The sequence below is a fragment of the Symphalangus syndactylus genome, chromosome 6, assembly GCF_028878055.3.
Source record: "Symphalangus syndactylus isolate Jambi chromosome 6, NHGRI_mSymSyn1-v2.1_pri, whole genome shotgun sequence".
Lineage (NCBI taxonomy): Eukaryota > Metazoa > Chordata > Mammalia > Primates > Hylobatidae > Symphalangus > Symphalangus syndactylus.
In genome coordinates, this window is record NC_072428.2 from 75,173,041 (window position 1) to 75,188,106 (window position 15,066).

General features: G+C 40.8%; 1 protein-coding gene and 2 pseudogenes across 1 annotated transcript in view; all 3 read left to right on the forward strand.

Moving 5' to 3' along the window:
- The first annotated feature begins 2,119 nt into the window (after window positions 1-2,119).
- Window positions 2,120-7,574, forward strand: LOC129484743 (putative tripartite motif-containing protein 64B; annotated as a pseudogene).
- A 1,494-nt stretch (window positions 7,575-9,068) lies between these two features.
- Window positions 9,069-14,990, forward strand: LOC129485368 (ankyrin repeat domain-containing protein 33B-like; annotated as a pseudogene).
- Window positions 13,708-15,066, forward strand: part of LOC129485369 (N-acetylated-alpha-linked acidic dipeptidase 2-like) — a 61,545-nt gene continuing 60,186 nt past the window's right edge. Inside the window, exon 1 of the mRNA XM_063642025.1 lies at window positions 13,708-14,445. The gene's annotated coding sequence lies outside the window, so the exon portion shown is untranslated. The remainder of the gene's footprint in view (window positions 14,446-15,066) is intronic.

Below are 15,066 nucleotides of genomic sequence, written 5' to 3' on the forward strand. Positions count from 1 at the left end.
CCAAACATTAGATAATTTATGAATACAACTATGTATAAACATAGTTGATTTATGTATAAACATGTATCTATGTATAAACATGGTGATTTATTAAATCATGGTAAAAGACAACAAAATCTGTTAGTATGGCAACCGTGTTACAAATAACTTTCATGCACTATTAAAGATAATTATGGACATAATTATTGTGTAAATAACAGCCAGGTGCCATGGCTCATGCCTGTAATCCCAGCACTTTGTGAGGCCGAGATGGGCAGATCACCTGAGGTCAGGATTTCGAGACCAGCCTGGCCAACTTGGTGAAACCTTATCTCTACTAAAAATACCAAAATTAGCCAGTCACGGTGGCAGACACCTGTAATCCCAGCTACTCGGGAGGCTGAGGCAGGCAGGAGAATCACTTGAACCTGGGAGGCAGAGGTTGCAGTAAGCTGAGATCGCGCCACTGCACTCCAGCCTGGGTGACAGAGTGAGACTGCATCTCAAAAACAACAAAAAAAAAAAAAAAAAAAAAAAGGAAGGAAGAAAGAAAGAAAGAAAATAGATCAATAGATCTAACCAACTGGCAAGGGCTCCCAAGAAGCTGCAACTTCCAAGTCACTAAGGAGAATGGTGAATTGGCGGCCACGCTTCCATTAACTGCATTTCTGGATTTTCTAGTGTAGAGTGGCAAACCTAATACATATCTTCATTTTTTTTGTTATTTTAGAAGATAATTAATTGTTGATTCATTCTTGTTAATTATTATAGGTGAAATATTGGCTATTTCAGAATGTGAAAGTGTTCTCTCTAATCATCTGAATTGACTATGGGAAAAAACTTTCTTAATTAAAAATAATAGATATTATTTACATTTAATATATTGGAAGGAAGAGTTTTGATATTAAAGTTAAAAGGACAAATTTAATGATTCATAATTTTAGGAGTTGACAGTCCACTCTGATTAATCAATCTTAGATAAAACCTACTTTATTTATAATTGTCTGAGCATACTTCTTAGGTGAGTTTGGAGGCAGGGAGTATAGAATAATACCATAGATACTAAGTGTCTTTCATATATTATCATCAAGGAATCATTGAGAGAGATAGAATGACAGAGACAGGATGACATTCAGAATGTGCTTCTTCGTTGATTAGCTTATATAAGTGACTCAGAAATCATCCCAGCTTTTACCCTCCGCCCAGGCTTTAAGCTTGTCTAAGTAACTGGGAATGATTGAGAGCACGGCTTGTTTAACAAAAATGTCATGACGACTGTTGTCTCATTTTCTCATTTGCATCACGGTTGTTCATATCCATAAGTTTCATACCCGTGAATTCAACTAATCTCAGATAAAAAATATTTACAGGGAGAAAAAAGCAGCTGTACTAAACATGTACTTCTTTTTTGTCTTTTTTTTTTTTTTTTTTTTTTTGAGACAGAGTCTCACTCTATTACCCATGCTGGAGTGCAGTGGTGCGATCTCAGCTCACTGTAACCTCCGCCTCCTGGGTTCAAGCTATTCCCCTGCCTCAGCCTCCCGAATAGCTGGGACTACAGGCAGGTGCCACCACGCCCTGCCAATTTTTTGTATTTTTAGTAGAAACGGGGTTTCACCATGTTAGCCAGGATGGTCTCAATCTCCTGACCTCGTGATCTGCCCGACTCGGCCTCCCAAAGTGCTGGGATTACAGGCATGAGTGACCGCGCCCTGCCAAACATGTACATATTTTTAATCTTCTTGCTGTTACTAAACAGTATGGCATTACAAGTATTTATACAGCATTTACATTGTATTAGGCATTCAAAGTAATCTAGACATAAAGTATTCAGGAGGATAGGTTTAGGTTACATACAAATCCCACACCATTTACTAATAAGAGACTTGAACATCTTAGGATCTTGGTATCTCAGGGAGTCCTGGACTGAATCTTCGACGACTATTGAGGGAAAACTTTATAAATCCCGTATGTTTGCATTTACTATGTCTCAGTTTGTACTGGAGCTAACTTATTAGACATATTGGACAGAGCTCAAGTAGACAAGGAAAATTGTCCACCAGCCTTTTTTTCCTTTTCATCGGGACAAATAAAAATAAGAGAAAGAAATTCTCACTTTTTTTTTTTAATTTTCAGAAACATGGATTCAGATGCCCTGCGAGTCTCCCAGAATGAGCTCATTTGCTGCATTTGCCTGAAATACCTCATAGACCCGGTCACCATTGACTGTGGGCACAGCTTTTGCAGGCCCTGCCTCTGCCTCTGCTCAGAAGAAGGCAGAGCACCAATTCACTGCCCTTTGTGCAGACAAATCTCAGAGAAGCCCAACTTCAACACCAGTGTGGCACTCAAAAAGCTGGCTTCCCTAGCCAGACAGACCAGACCTCAGAACATCAACAGCTCACACAATATCGGTGTGCTCCATGAGGAGGCTAAGGAGCTCTTCTGTGAGGCTGACAAGAGATTGCTCTGTGGGCCCTGCTCTGAGTCACCAGAGCACATGGCTCACAGCCACAGCCCAATAGGATGGGCTGCTGAGGAATGCAGGGTACGTGATGCCTCTAAGGCAGTGTGAATTATGTAGATTCCCAAATAAGAATGATGAGGGCCTATGATAATGATGGTGATGAGAATGCAGATGGTGGAGGTGGTGATAATTCCATGTCAATCATGATAACATAAATGTGTCCTTTCAATGTTGCTGACTAATTTGGCACTCTAATCATAGCTGTGTTGAGACTCCACTAAAGGAGGTTTCCTTAGAAACATTGTTCAAACATATAGAATGGAGCTGTGGAGCAGGTGGCCAGCACCAAGAACACTGTTCAAAGTCGGGTTATATAAAAGCCAGTTTCTCAGAAAATTGATGATATTATCTGAAGGGTCCCTTAAAACTCTCTATTATGTTTCTATCACTTTTCACATCCCAATGATTAGAACCAAATGTGTTTAATTTGGAAAAATCTGACCACTCCACTCTAACTTAATTTATGTTTCTTTCAATGACAGCCTTTTTTTTATTGATAAGGGGATGAAATCTACTATACTGTCTTCATTATTGCTAAGCTTCTTGCTTCTTTTGCAGGAGAAACTTATAAAGGAAATAGACTATTTATGGAAAATCAATCAAGAGACACGAAACAATCTAAATCAGGAAACTAGCAAATTTCATTCGTTAGAGGTAAAAATGAAAATGTTTTCTTTGTTTTTATGCAAATAAACACACTGTTAGCTTATAATTTTTAGCTAAATTCAAACTACCAGTTGAAAGACAGTGATTTCATCCACAGAAAATGTAGTGATTTCAATTAATATAATAGGAATTGCAAACAGAGAAGCCCACACAAGCTAGCCAAATTAATTCTAGTATATTGGATAAATGGCATGATGTGTATTCTAGTTCAAATTTGAAGGTTGGTATCAATCTTTTCAGACACCGCAGATGAGACAACATTTCACTAAGTTTGGGAATGAGGAAGGTGAAAGCAATAGAATAGTATATAGAGTAAAAATAAGGTAAAAGTAAAAAGAAACTGCATAATACGGTGTATGGCTAAATGTTTTTTAACATGTAGGTGAATCAGACAGGGAAAAATCCTAAAAGAGAGATTAATAGAGGAAATAATTGACTCAATAACAACTGTGAAGAAGCATCACAGTGATAGAAACCAGGAGTCTTTATATAGGTTTGATTTAAAAAGGGAGAGAGAATACAAACATTGACAAAGATGGACAGAAGAAGATAGAAAATGTTCAAGACTGCTTGCAAGAGTGAGGCAGAAAGTTTATAAGTTGCTTGATTACACCCAGCATATAATTATTTGAAGTTTTCTATTGAGAGTGAGAACGTGTAATCCTTTTAACCAAACATCTCTGCAGCACTATGTGTCATTAAGGAAGAGGATAATCAGTATTCAATATCAAAAGATGCATATATTTCTAGAAGAGGAGGAGCAACTGCATCTGCAGGCACTGGAAAGAGAAGCGAAAGAGCTTTTCCAACAACTACAAGACAGTCAAGTGAGAACGACCCAACATTTAGAAGGGATGAAAGACACGTACAGAGAGCTGTGGGAGACATGCCACATGCCTGACGGGGAGCTGCTCCATGTGAGGAGGGAGGGTCCATCCTCAGAGACAGGAAGCCTTTGCTGGACAGTGCTGCCAGGACATGCAAATATCACCTGCATATGTCACTGCTCTAAGCTAAGTGACAAATGCTGTCTGACTTCCACCATTACGTTTCTCCATTCACTTATTACTGCATACTTTGGTAATCTTTGGGAAATTTTTGCCATCTTAGCTGATAGCATATAACAAAGTTCTCTTCAATATAATTTGGAGTGCTATCCACACAGAGAGATCATCCAAAATCATTAGAACTCTAGGCCAGGGGAAGGTTAGTAATACTCCATTTACATGCCCTAGTTCATCCTCACTCTGATGTCCCAGACAGCAGTGATTTGCTGAAGACATTGAGGGGTTTCCCCTTGCCTGGGCAAGATTTCTCAAAGCTGCTCATCAATGTCCATGTACTGTTTCTCATATGGTTCTCTGTTTTGTTTTAAGAGTTGTCATGTGTGGTCAGAACTTTCCTTGGAAATAAGATTAGGAAATTAATGACACTGGAAGCCTAGATATCCTTGCTTTACTCCACCATCTCTTGCTGAGCTCCTTTCTTCCTAATGCCCACTGATGAAGCTTTCTATTGTTTAGTTGAGGTTCTGTTATTAATGTAGCCTTGAATGATTCCTTAGCAGGAAATAAAAAGATATACATTATTAAAACACTAAAACAGAAAGAAACAAGAGTGTGAGAAAAGATGCAGAAGGAAAAATCTCTCATAATTAACATTATCTTTTTTTTTTTTGCAGGATGTGGGAAATGTATCAGCAAGATGAGTTTACACTAAAAACAATGCTATTTCTGAAAATTTGTTCTCCTGTGAATGAAGGGGATGTATGCATTTTGAGGACTAACATCGTTGTCAGAGCTATTTCAAATTTTGTTTCAAAAGAGGGCCTGAGGTCTTCTTCTCTTTGGTCTGGAAAATATTCATCTTAAAATTTGTATGAATTAAAATATACATAAAAACACTTTGCCATTTGGAAGTTTTTTCTCCCGATCCATCCATCCTGACCAGCCATACCCCACAGATCTTAATACAAAATTACTCTGAGGAATCATAGAGGCATCTTCTACTCTAGAGGGGTTGGAGGTTAAAAAAAAAAAAAAAGACAGAGGGAGGAGAGAGATTCCCTAAGGATGGGCTGAGGAGGGATGTTTTGTTCCTAAAAGCATCAGTGACCTGGGCCTGCCCCATCACCGTACACCCAGTTCTAGGAAAGACCTCAAGAAAATGGTTGCCTCAGGACCCTCACCAGCAGGGTTCTCAGGCTGGAATTAGACTCCTTTGATTTGCACAAAAGATTAAAGCCTTTTGTCTCAGTGAACATTCTCTGTTACACACTGACTAGCGTTAGTGACAGTTGCAGACTGAGGTCCCAAAGTTTTTGTCTGGGTTTTCTGCTCTCTGAAATATTCCCAAGATTTCTGCCTACCCTCAGGGGGTGTGATGGGCAGAGGGAGGCAATGACTTTTTATGACTTTAGAAGTTGTGTAATGTCTGAGAATAACATACCTGGAGAAATTGGGTTTTTATGGAAGTAAAATTTAGAAAAAGTAACATCCTTATGGCCCCTAGAGTGTGGAATAAAATGTACAACCAGTTAACCAAAACTGGCAGAATTCTGAGGAAACATCTTATATGAAAATGTGATATCTTCGTATGACTGTATGATTAACTCTGGGCTTGGAACTATAGCTGAGGCCATTTTTTTTGCAGGACTGATTTGGCACAGATGCAACAGCCCCAGCCAGTGAACCCAGAGCTCACTTCATGGCACATAACTGGAGTCCTAGACATGCTCAACAACTTCAGAGGCAAGAGCCAGCTGCTTCACAGTCCAGCCTCAAATTATTTCCTTATTGGGTCCCTTGGTTGAGGCTTTTTCCATTTAAGTTTTATTAGTTTTGACATGTAGGTAATACATACTTTTCCAAAACATGTGCATCTTCTCTACCTGCATAGTAATATTACAATGATGAAAACTCAATTTCCTGACTTACAGTTTGATGAAAATGTAAAGAAAGACACACACTTTATCTGCAGAATAAGAGGACAAAGAATATTCAGATCATGTAGTTATGAAGACACTAGTTCTCATGGTGGCATCAGTATTTCCTGTTTATTCAATTTAATTCAATTTTGAAGGCTTAGATTTGTCATAATGGTTTTTAATTCTTTCTATTCTATGTGCATTTACATGCATTCTACAAGTAACCTTTATTATTTACAAAATCAGAACATTTTGATCAACAAAGAAAATGACTGAAATATGCATAATCAGGACAATTCTAATGCCATCAGATACATCTCAAAACAAGTGAAAAGTGAGGGATCTGTGAACGTGGCTGAACCATGTTAGGCCCATTCTAGAGAGCAGGTCTAAGTAGCAGAGGGCAGGAACCCAGAGTAGATTGAATCAGGAGCTAAACAGATAATGTAAAGCCAGAGTATTCTTTTCAGAAACTTATAAATTTTACGTGTGTAAATTTCTACCAAATTTTTTATGTTTGAGACTATAACAGGCATTACTTACATTCCAATAAATTCCCACATCACAGCAAATTGATGTCTACCTGTTGATGATCTTAAACACAAACAATACAAGAAGATTTTTCTACTGAAGAAAAAAAAACATTTTAGATATGTCCTGAAACAAACTATGCAGAGATAGACATTAAATCATTACTTCGCCCAGTTATATGGTCACATTTTTTCTCTGATTTTAAGGAATAATACATAATTGTATGTGCTGAAGAGGTGTAATAACATTTCATCTTCATGCATGCATGGGGCTAAACTCTCTTGCTTTCCTTCCTTCTGTATTTTCTTGGAGGAAGAGCAAATGAAGTGAATAATTGGGCACAGAGCCTCTGTCCCTCATAGCACTCACTAATATAATATTTTTTCCTTGTCAGTGGATAATGCTCTGAGCACGGAAATGATTCCTTGCTATATAAGCCTTTCTGAGGATGTGAGATATGTGATATTTGGAGATGACCATCTCAGTGCTCCCGTGGATCCCCAGGGAGTGGAGAGCTTTGCTGTGTGGGGAGCACAAGCATTCACCTCCCACAGGCATTTCTGAGAGGTGGATGTGACCCTCTCCTCCAGCTGGATTCTGGGAGTCTGTAGAGATTTCAGGACTGCAGATGCCAATATCGTTATTGATTCTGATGAAACATTTTTTTTTAATTTCCTCAAAAAGGAGCAATCACTGTAGTCTCTCCATCAACTCTCCACCTTTAATTCAGTATGTACAAAGGCCTTTGGGTCGGGTTGGGGTGTTTCTGGATTATGATAATGGATCTGTGAGTTTTTTTGATATTTCTAAAGGTTCTCTTATCTATGGTTTTCCTCCTTCCTCGTTCTCTTCCCCTCTGAGGCCTTTCTTTTGCTTTGGTTGTACATGAAAAGTTGGTTTCATGATGATTTATTGTGACCTCCCATATATGAGGCAAATAGTGTCCTAAGACCCTACGTGTGAGAGCCTGTGAGCTCATTGTAACTTCATGGAATGTAATTACTTTATGGTAATAAATGGGATAACCACCTTGAATGTGTACATTTGTTAATTAAATTATTTTAATTAATAAATTATTGTGGAATCTTCACTAGAACATCAATAATTTTTTGTACTAGTTTTGTTGAAATTCATTCACTTACCGTGAAAGTCATGTTCTAATGTATTTAATTCAGAGATTGTTAGCATATCACACTTGTGTAGGCATCAGAGCTCTCTACTGCCTGTGCACTTTTATCACTTCCAGAAGAATCCCGATACACATTAACATTTATTCTCCATTCAACCTCCCCCATTCCTTGACACCACTTAATCTACTTTTTATGTTTTTGCATTCAGGTAAATAAAATCATACAATGTAAGTTCTTTTTTTAATCTGACTCCTTTTTCAGAGAGTATGTTTTCAGTTTGTACACACTGTAAATCATTTCTCTTAGTTGTATATTTGAACCAGGCTGGGGTAGAATAATGAAGTGGTGGATATCTTATCTTACAAAGAATAAAAAGTGTGCTTATTTCCTTTTTAAGTCTGAGCAAGTTAAGTTGACCTCACAGACTTTATCGTTTCTCAACATCCTAGTTATTAATCACATTTCAACTCATGCAACAGATTTTCAGTGCCGGGTTGCTCTGCTATTACATCTCTGAATATATTATATCAGATTATAATATTCAGAAAACTCTTATACTTATTACTACCAGATTGAAAATTCCAAAGGGGCAATGGCAGTATTTGTCTTCTTTGCTAATATATTACAATTATTCAACGCAACTTTTAGAATAGATCATACAGTAAATAAGATGAGTAAATGGATAATTAGAGGAGTTAACATGTATAAATATTATTCTAACATTAAGAAACTATTCCAAAATATAAGTAACAAAATAGGATAGAACATACTAATGAATATCTATCAAAAGATAAGAAATAAATTGATTTTCAGATTCATATCAAAGATAACACTATTATGTTAGGGTTTAAAATAATTGTAGCATAATTTTTACGGGGTTGATTTCAATTGTCTTAGGTTTTTTAATATAAACAATCAAAAGAGGAAGGTTCCTATATAAGATGATGGGGAACAGGAACAGGACTTAGAATAATGGAGGCTGTCCTTATTTAAACTGACATATAAATTTAACTACTTACTAAGCATAAAGTGGTATAAACCTTCTTATGCAGTAGAAAGAACAAACTTTGTTTACATTTTAAATAAGAATCCAGATGATAGAGAATGGAAAATTGTATAAGAGAATGTAATAGCTACGTCTCCTAGCACACCGGCTTATGTGCTGTAACAAAGACCACGAGTTTGAAATGATTCAGAAGGTGCATTTCTCTCACATGATTGTACCAATATAGGAGTTGGTCAAGAAGAAGACTGACATCTTCAACAAGTGAATTTTACCTCTTTGTGCAGGAAACTTCCATTTATTACCATGTCCCATGCAGCAGGAGAGCCAGAAGAAACGTAGGAGGGTCAAGAGTATTTGGCTTTAAGGAAATCACCTGGTGTTTCTCACAGTGCTTTTATTCCTGTCCTATAGGTTCAAAATTAGGCAGATGGGACACTAAGTGGTAATGTATCTGGGAATGCTGTTTACACTCTAAACCTTATTTATTCTTATCATTTGATTCAGAAAACAAATTAAATGACTGGAACAACTGAAAATAACCCAAGAGATTTGTTCAATGAAACAAAGCTGAACCTCAACCAAATAGATAAGCTGCTGCCTAAGGTTAGCACCAGTTGTTATTCAAGAGTGAGTAAACCCTGCTTTTTACCACTGTCGAGGTGTCCAGTGTCGTCCTTTTTAGAGCCTGGCTAGCTGAGTGTTATGTGTCAAGAAACGTCTTATTTGTATTTTAGTCCCTTAAATGAACGATTTTGATAGAAATGATTCTCCCAATTTTGAAGATACTTATCAGAAAGATTCTCTTATTCCTTCACTCTATATCACGTAGACTATAATAAATTGTCTCTCTTCTGCCTCCACATATTTCATGCAGAACATTAGGAGTTAGCAGAGAGAAAGCTTCTCAACAGCTTCTTTTGGACTCGCTGCCTTTTTCCAAGTGATCTGAGATGATAAAATTATTCACCTTAGGGCTCCAACCCGGCACTCCTTTTTGATTTTCACCTATGTTTTGTGAGTTTTTCTGTTGATGCTACAACTCTATGCAACAGTCAAGGCCTCATAATTTAATTACATTATTTGTTGCTAGATTTCAAGGAAAAATTTGTTCCTGACATTCTTCTAATTTAGCTCACATTCACTTTGTCAGGAAGACAGAATTAGCTACTTTACGATCACTTAGTATTTGACTCTGATTTTGGAAGATGAAAATGTTTTTGTGTCTATTTACCACATTTTCTTAGCCATTTAACGAAGATAATTTTATTCTGTTGATTCTCCTAGAGATACTTAATTTATTTATTCTCTTCACCTGTCAGAATTTATGTTAGAATATCACCAAGACTTACTTACAATTGAAATAAGTCTAAGAGAGACCACTAACAACACTGTCAATCATTAATACAGAAATCTTTAACTTCCTGAGATTTTTATCCCTGAAAGAAGTTATTTATGAATAGCCTGGTTATAGTTTCTTTTAATACAAGAATTTTCACTCTTCTGTAGTACAAAAAGTAAAAACTGATAAAGAGGATAACTTGGAAAAAATTAATCTAACAAAACTGAGACACATTCTTGACTAGCACTTTATTTCTGTACTAAATTTAGGAGATATGTAAATGGCAGGTTTCCTAAGTGAAATGAGACAGACACACAGACAAAAATACTTCATGGTCCCACTCATATTTGAAATCGATTTTTAAAAGTTCAATACATTAAAAAATGGTGGTTACATTCATGGGAAGAAAATAAGTAAATGAAGGGTAACAGTGGTAAAGGTGCAGTAATGTAGAATAAATGAATCTGATGTACAACCTGTAGGTATATTAGATAATCTCGTATTGTTTTTGGGAAATATTCTGAGGGACTAGATTTTTGGTGTTCTTATCATAAAAAAGAAGCACAGCTAAGTGATATGATCGATTTGTTAATTTTCTTCATTATAGTAATCATTTCCTTATGCACATGTATCTCAAAACGACATATTGTGCACCTTGAAAATATAAAATAAAACAAATTAAAACATAAAGATAATTTTGTTCTTGCATGTAAGCCAAAAATAAGTGAAGACTGGGTCAGTAATAACAATGCTTTGCTGAATTAAGAGAATTCTAATAAAATATTTTTAGTTGGAAAGCTATCTGTATTAAATAAAATTGATCTAAAGCTCTTTACAGGGGCCATACTTATAATCCCAGTGCTTTGCGAGGCCAAGGCAGAAAAATCACTGGAGGCCAGGAGTTTGAGATCAGCCTGGACAACATAGTAAGACCTTATCTCTACCAAAGCATAAACAGAAAATTAGCCTTGAGTGGTGGTGCACACCTGTTGTCCCAGCTTCTCAGGAGGCTGAGTTGGGAGGATTGCTTGAGTCCAGGAGTGTAAAACTGCTGTGAGTTCTGATTGTGACATTGAACTCCAGCCTGAGTGACAGGGTGACAACTTGTCTCAAAAACAGCAACTAATTCTTTTTGGTAGTCATTTTACCCGAAAGGTATAATTCTTTCTCCTACAATTAAATCCGCATATGTCTAGGCCAGCTATATCAGGTAGAGCTTGTCCTCTAGTGCTTATATCTATAAAACAAGTAAGCTAATTATAAGGAGGCTCTAAGCAAAACAATTTTTTTCTCATTCTGGACTTTGAGGTCTTAATTCTTAGACTAATTTTCTGTCTCAATAGTGGATATCACCCTGAAACTTAATTTGTCCAAGCACCTCACATATCCTGAGATTTTACAAAACATATAGTTCATAGGATCAATACGTTCTTATGCCTTAAAAGTCTCCAGGCATTGAAGGATACTACTATGTGGAAACTCGGGCCTTCTACTGCATTACTGAAAGAGCACATTTGAGACTCACAGCACTGGTTGCAGGAGTCTGTTAACAGGTCTGGACAATGAGTAATGTCAGTCTGGATAATTCTGAGGAAGGCTTTCTGCCTTGTTATAAGGAGGATAATCACTGGAGACTCTAGACAAGTTCCCGGTCATCATTCCAGCATTTAGTTGCTGTTTTTGTAATCCCAGCACTTTGGGAGGCCTAGGCAGCTGGATCACTTGCGATCAAGAGTTCAGGACTGGCCTGTTCAACACGGTAAAACTTTGTCTCTACTTAAAATACAAAATTAGCAGGGGGCGGGGGCGGGGAATATGCATTCGAAGGGAAGGAGAACATACTTAACATGCCATTGGAAGGTGAAATTCCTAATATTTGAGAATATTGTTGACAACTATGTTTAATTCTCAGTATAGAAAGATGTACCCTTTGAATGACATTAAAAATTCACTAGAAGAGTGAAGACTAATAGTTAAAATGTCACATAAGTAACAACAGTCTCAAAACAAAGTGTTCTAAAAGGTTAAAGTACGTATATGAGATAGAGGAGAGAATAAATAACAGTTAATTAATTAGACTTTATTATGTGAAAAGACTTTTCTAAAATTCTTCCATAATAATTGAAGATATAAATTACAATAATTAAAGTATACAAAAAATAAAAGCATTAAAATAGTGAAACATTTAAAAAAGGGTAAATTTGAAAATTATTTAATTTTTAATCTCAAAAATCAGAAAGTGATTTTATCAATGTCCTAAAAAATTAAAATAAAAACAAACAATAATGTAAAAGAAGTGAGGTTTCCCCCGGGCTGGGGGGGAGTTAGGGCTTCCTGGGGACACAGAAGCAAGAAGTAGGGACCTTGGCGCCCACCAGGCTTTCCCAGACAGAGCCTTCGCCCCACGCCCACGCCTCCGGCCGATTGTGTGGTGCTGCTGGCTGGGACCCAGCCACAGGGTGACGGGGCGCGCTGCATGACCCCGCCACCGCTGTCCCCACTCCTAGGCACACAGGTCTAGGAGGATCTCGCTGACTACAAAGAGTTCCAGGACTTCTCCAGTCTGCCCCACACCCGCAGCATCTCCTGGGACGACTCTTTCTACCCTTTCCAGGACCAGGAGGAGCACGGCGTCCAGGGCGTAGAGAGCGTCCTGGAGGAGGGCGTCCTGGAGGAGGGCGTCCTGGAGCAGTGGGGCTGCTGCAGACTCTGGTGCGGCGGGGGCTGAACTTTGAGAAGGCGCAGGAGACTGATCACAATGGCTAGACTGGCCTTAATGTCGCCTGCTACCACGGCTTTGTGGATATACCGTGGTGGCCTTAGCTGAGTGCCCCCAAATTGACGTCAACTGGCAGGACAGGGAAGGGAATGCAACCCTAATCGTAGCTGCACAGGCAGGAGCTGCCCCTGGCCCCATGGGCACAGTTGCCTTAGACACTGGCTCTCAGCCTTGCGCTTCCTGCCTCAGCATCACCTGGACTGGTTCATTTGAGCTTTAACACAGATCTGGTGGAAACACAGGCTACCAGGCCCTGCCCCTGGAGTCTTTCTTTGAATAGGCCTGGGTTGGGGCCCAAGAATGAGCAGAAGAACAGGTTTCCTGGTGAGGCTGATGCCCCTGGCCCAGGGATCCCACGTTGAGGACGGAGGGCTTTGAGGTTTTCCTGGCTGATGATGGCCAGGAACCCTTCACAGTAAGCATTGAAGACCAGCAGAGTCCCAGACCCCAGGAGAGATGTCGTCAGACGGACACAGAGGCATCACGGAATTAAAGTGAAAATGAAGAAAGGAGCTGAGGATGTGTTTCATGACTTTCCTGTGCTGTTTTACTAAAGAGGCTGTTCTGGCCCAGTCAGGGCATGCTATCATCACCAACTACTTGTTGAACTATGTCCTGGGTCTTGACCTTGAAGGATGGACGCGTTAGGTTGCAAAGCCGCCATGCAGGGTCGAACCCATCGCATCCGAGCCCTGAGCTAGCAGGGGCGGGTGTCCACGCGAGGGCCCCGCCGTGGGATGTCGCCAGAGGAGTGGCCACTTACACTTCTGCCTCATGCAGAGGCTCCTGGAGCGCCCCTGCCAGGAGCGGTTGGGGGAAAATTACCAGCTTGAGCTGCCTCCGCTCCAGGGCACGAGCTTGCAGAGGCTGAGGGACTGCGAGCTGTCCGCGCTGACACCGCGCTCCGTGCCTGGCCCGGAGGACCGGGGCGCCCTGGACCACATGGTCAGGATGATCACCAGCCTCTAACAGCCCCGCCGTGGCCCTCGCGTGCCAGACCGTGTGCCCCGAGTGCTCCCTGTGCGTGGGGAAGAGGCGGCTGGCGATGCAGGAAATCCTGGCGGCTCAGGAAATTCTCGCGGCGCGGCGGGGGATGGGGAGGCAGGCGCAGGAGGTGAGTGAAGCCGAGGGCACAGAGCAGCACAAGCGGCCCTGCCAAGTGGCCGCGGGCTCCCGGGAGGGCTCCCCAAGAGCCGGCCTCCCACCTGCCCTGCTACCGGGGTCCTGGGGCTCTGCCGACCCCGCCCGGCGGAAGGCCAGCCTCCTGCCCCTGCAGCGCCTGCGGCGGAGCAGCTTGCTGCCGGGCATGGTGCCCCGGGTCCGCCTCAGCAAGGCGCCCTCGCCCACCTTCCAGCCCCAGAGGCCGGCGCAGAAGGGCAGCACCAAGGTCAGTGGCCACCTGCGGATACCCAAGTGGCCTTACAAGGTGGCCAAGGAGGAGAAACCGGGGGCTGAGGAGGCCCAGAAGAAGCGCCAGGCCAAGGTGCAGGAGAAGCGCCCGCCGCCCTGGAAGAAGAGGACGTGAGAATCCGCGGGCGCTTCACACGAGTTTCGAGGACAGGGTGAGGCGGCGGGGCTGGGCACCATGGCGGCTCCGGGGACCACCAGGCCACGGGCGTTTCCACGCTGTCTTTCTAGGATGCTCCCAGGAAGGGGCTGGGGGATCCACATGGATTCGCCTGACACCAGCCACCCTAGCCATCAGTACACATAGAGGGCATGTTGCCTAAAAGGCTCCCTTTAGAGAACCTCAATTAAGATTTGTTTAAAGATCAATTTATGAGGCCGGGCACGGTGGCTCACGCCCTTAATCCCAGCACTTTGGGAGGCCGAGGCTGGCGGATCACCTGAGGTTGGGAGTCTGAGAGTAGCCTGACCAACATGGAGAAACCCCGTCTCTACTAAAAATACAAAATTAGCCGAGCATGGTGGCACATGCCTGTAATCCCAGCTACTCAAGAGGCTGAGGCAGGAGAATCGCTTGAACCCGGAGGCAGAGGTGGCAGGGAGCCAAGATCGCGCCATTGCACTCTGGCCTGGGCAACAAGGACCAAACTCCGTCTCAATCAAAGAAACCTCAATTTATTAAAGGGTATTTTCTGTTTAATTTTGTATTTTTAATTGTTATCCAATTTGCCAAGTTTTACAAGTGACAGGGCCCCTTGTATCCAAGGCAGTTTTAA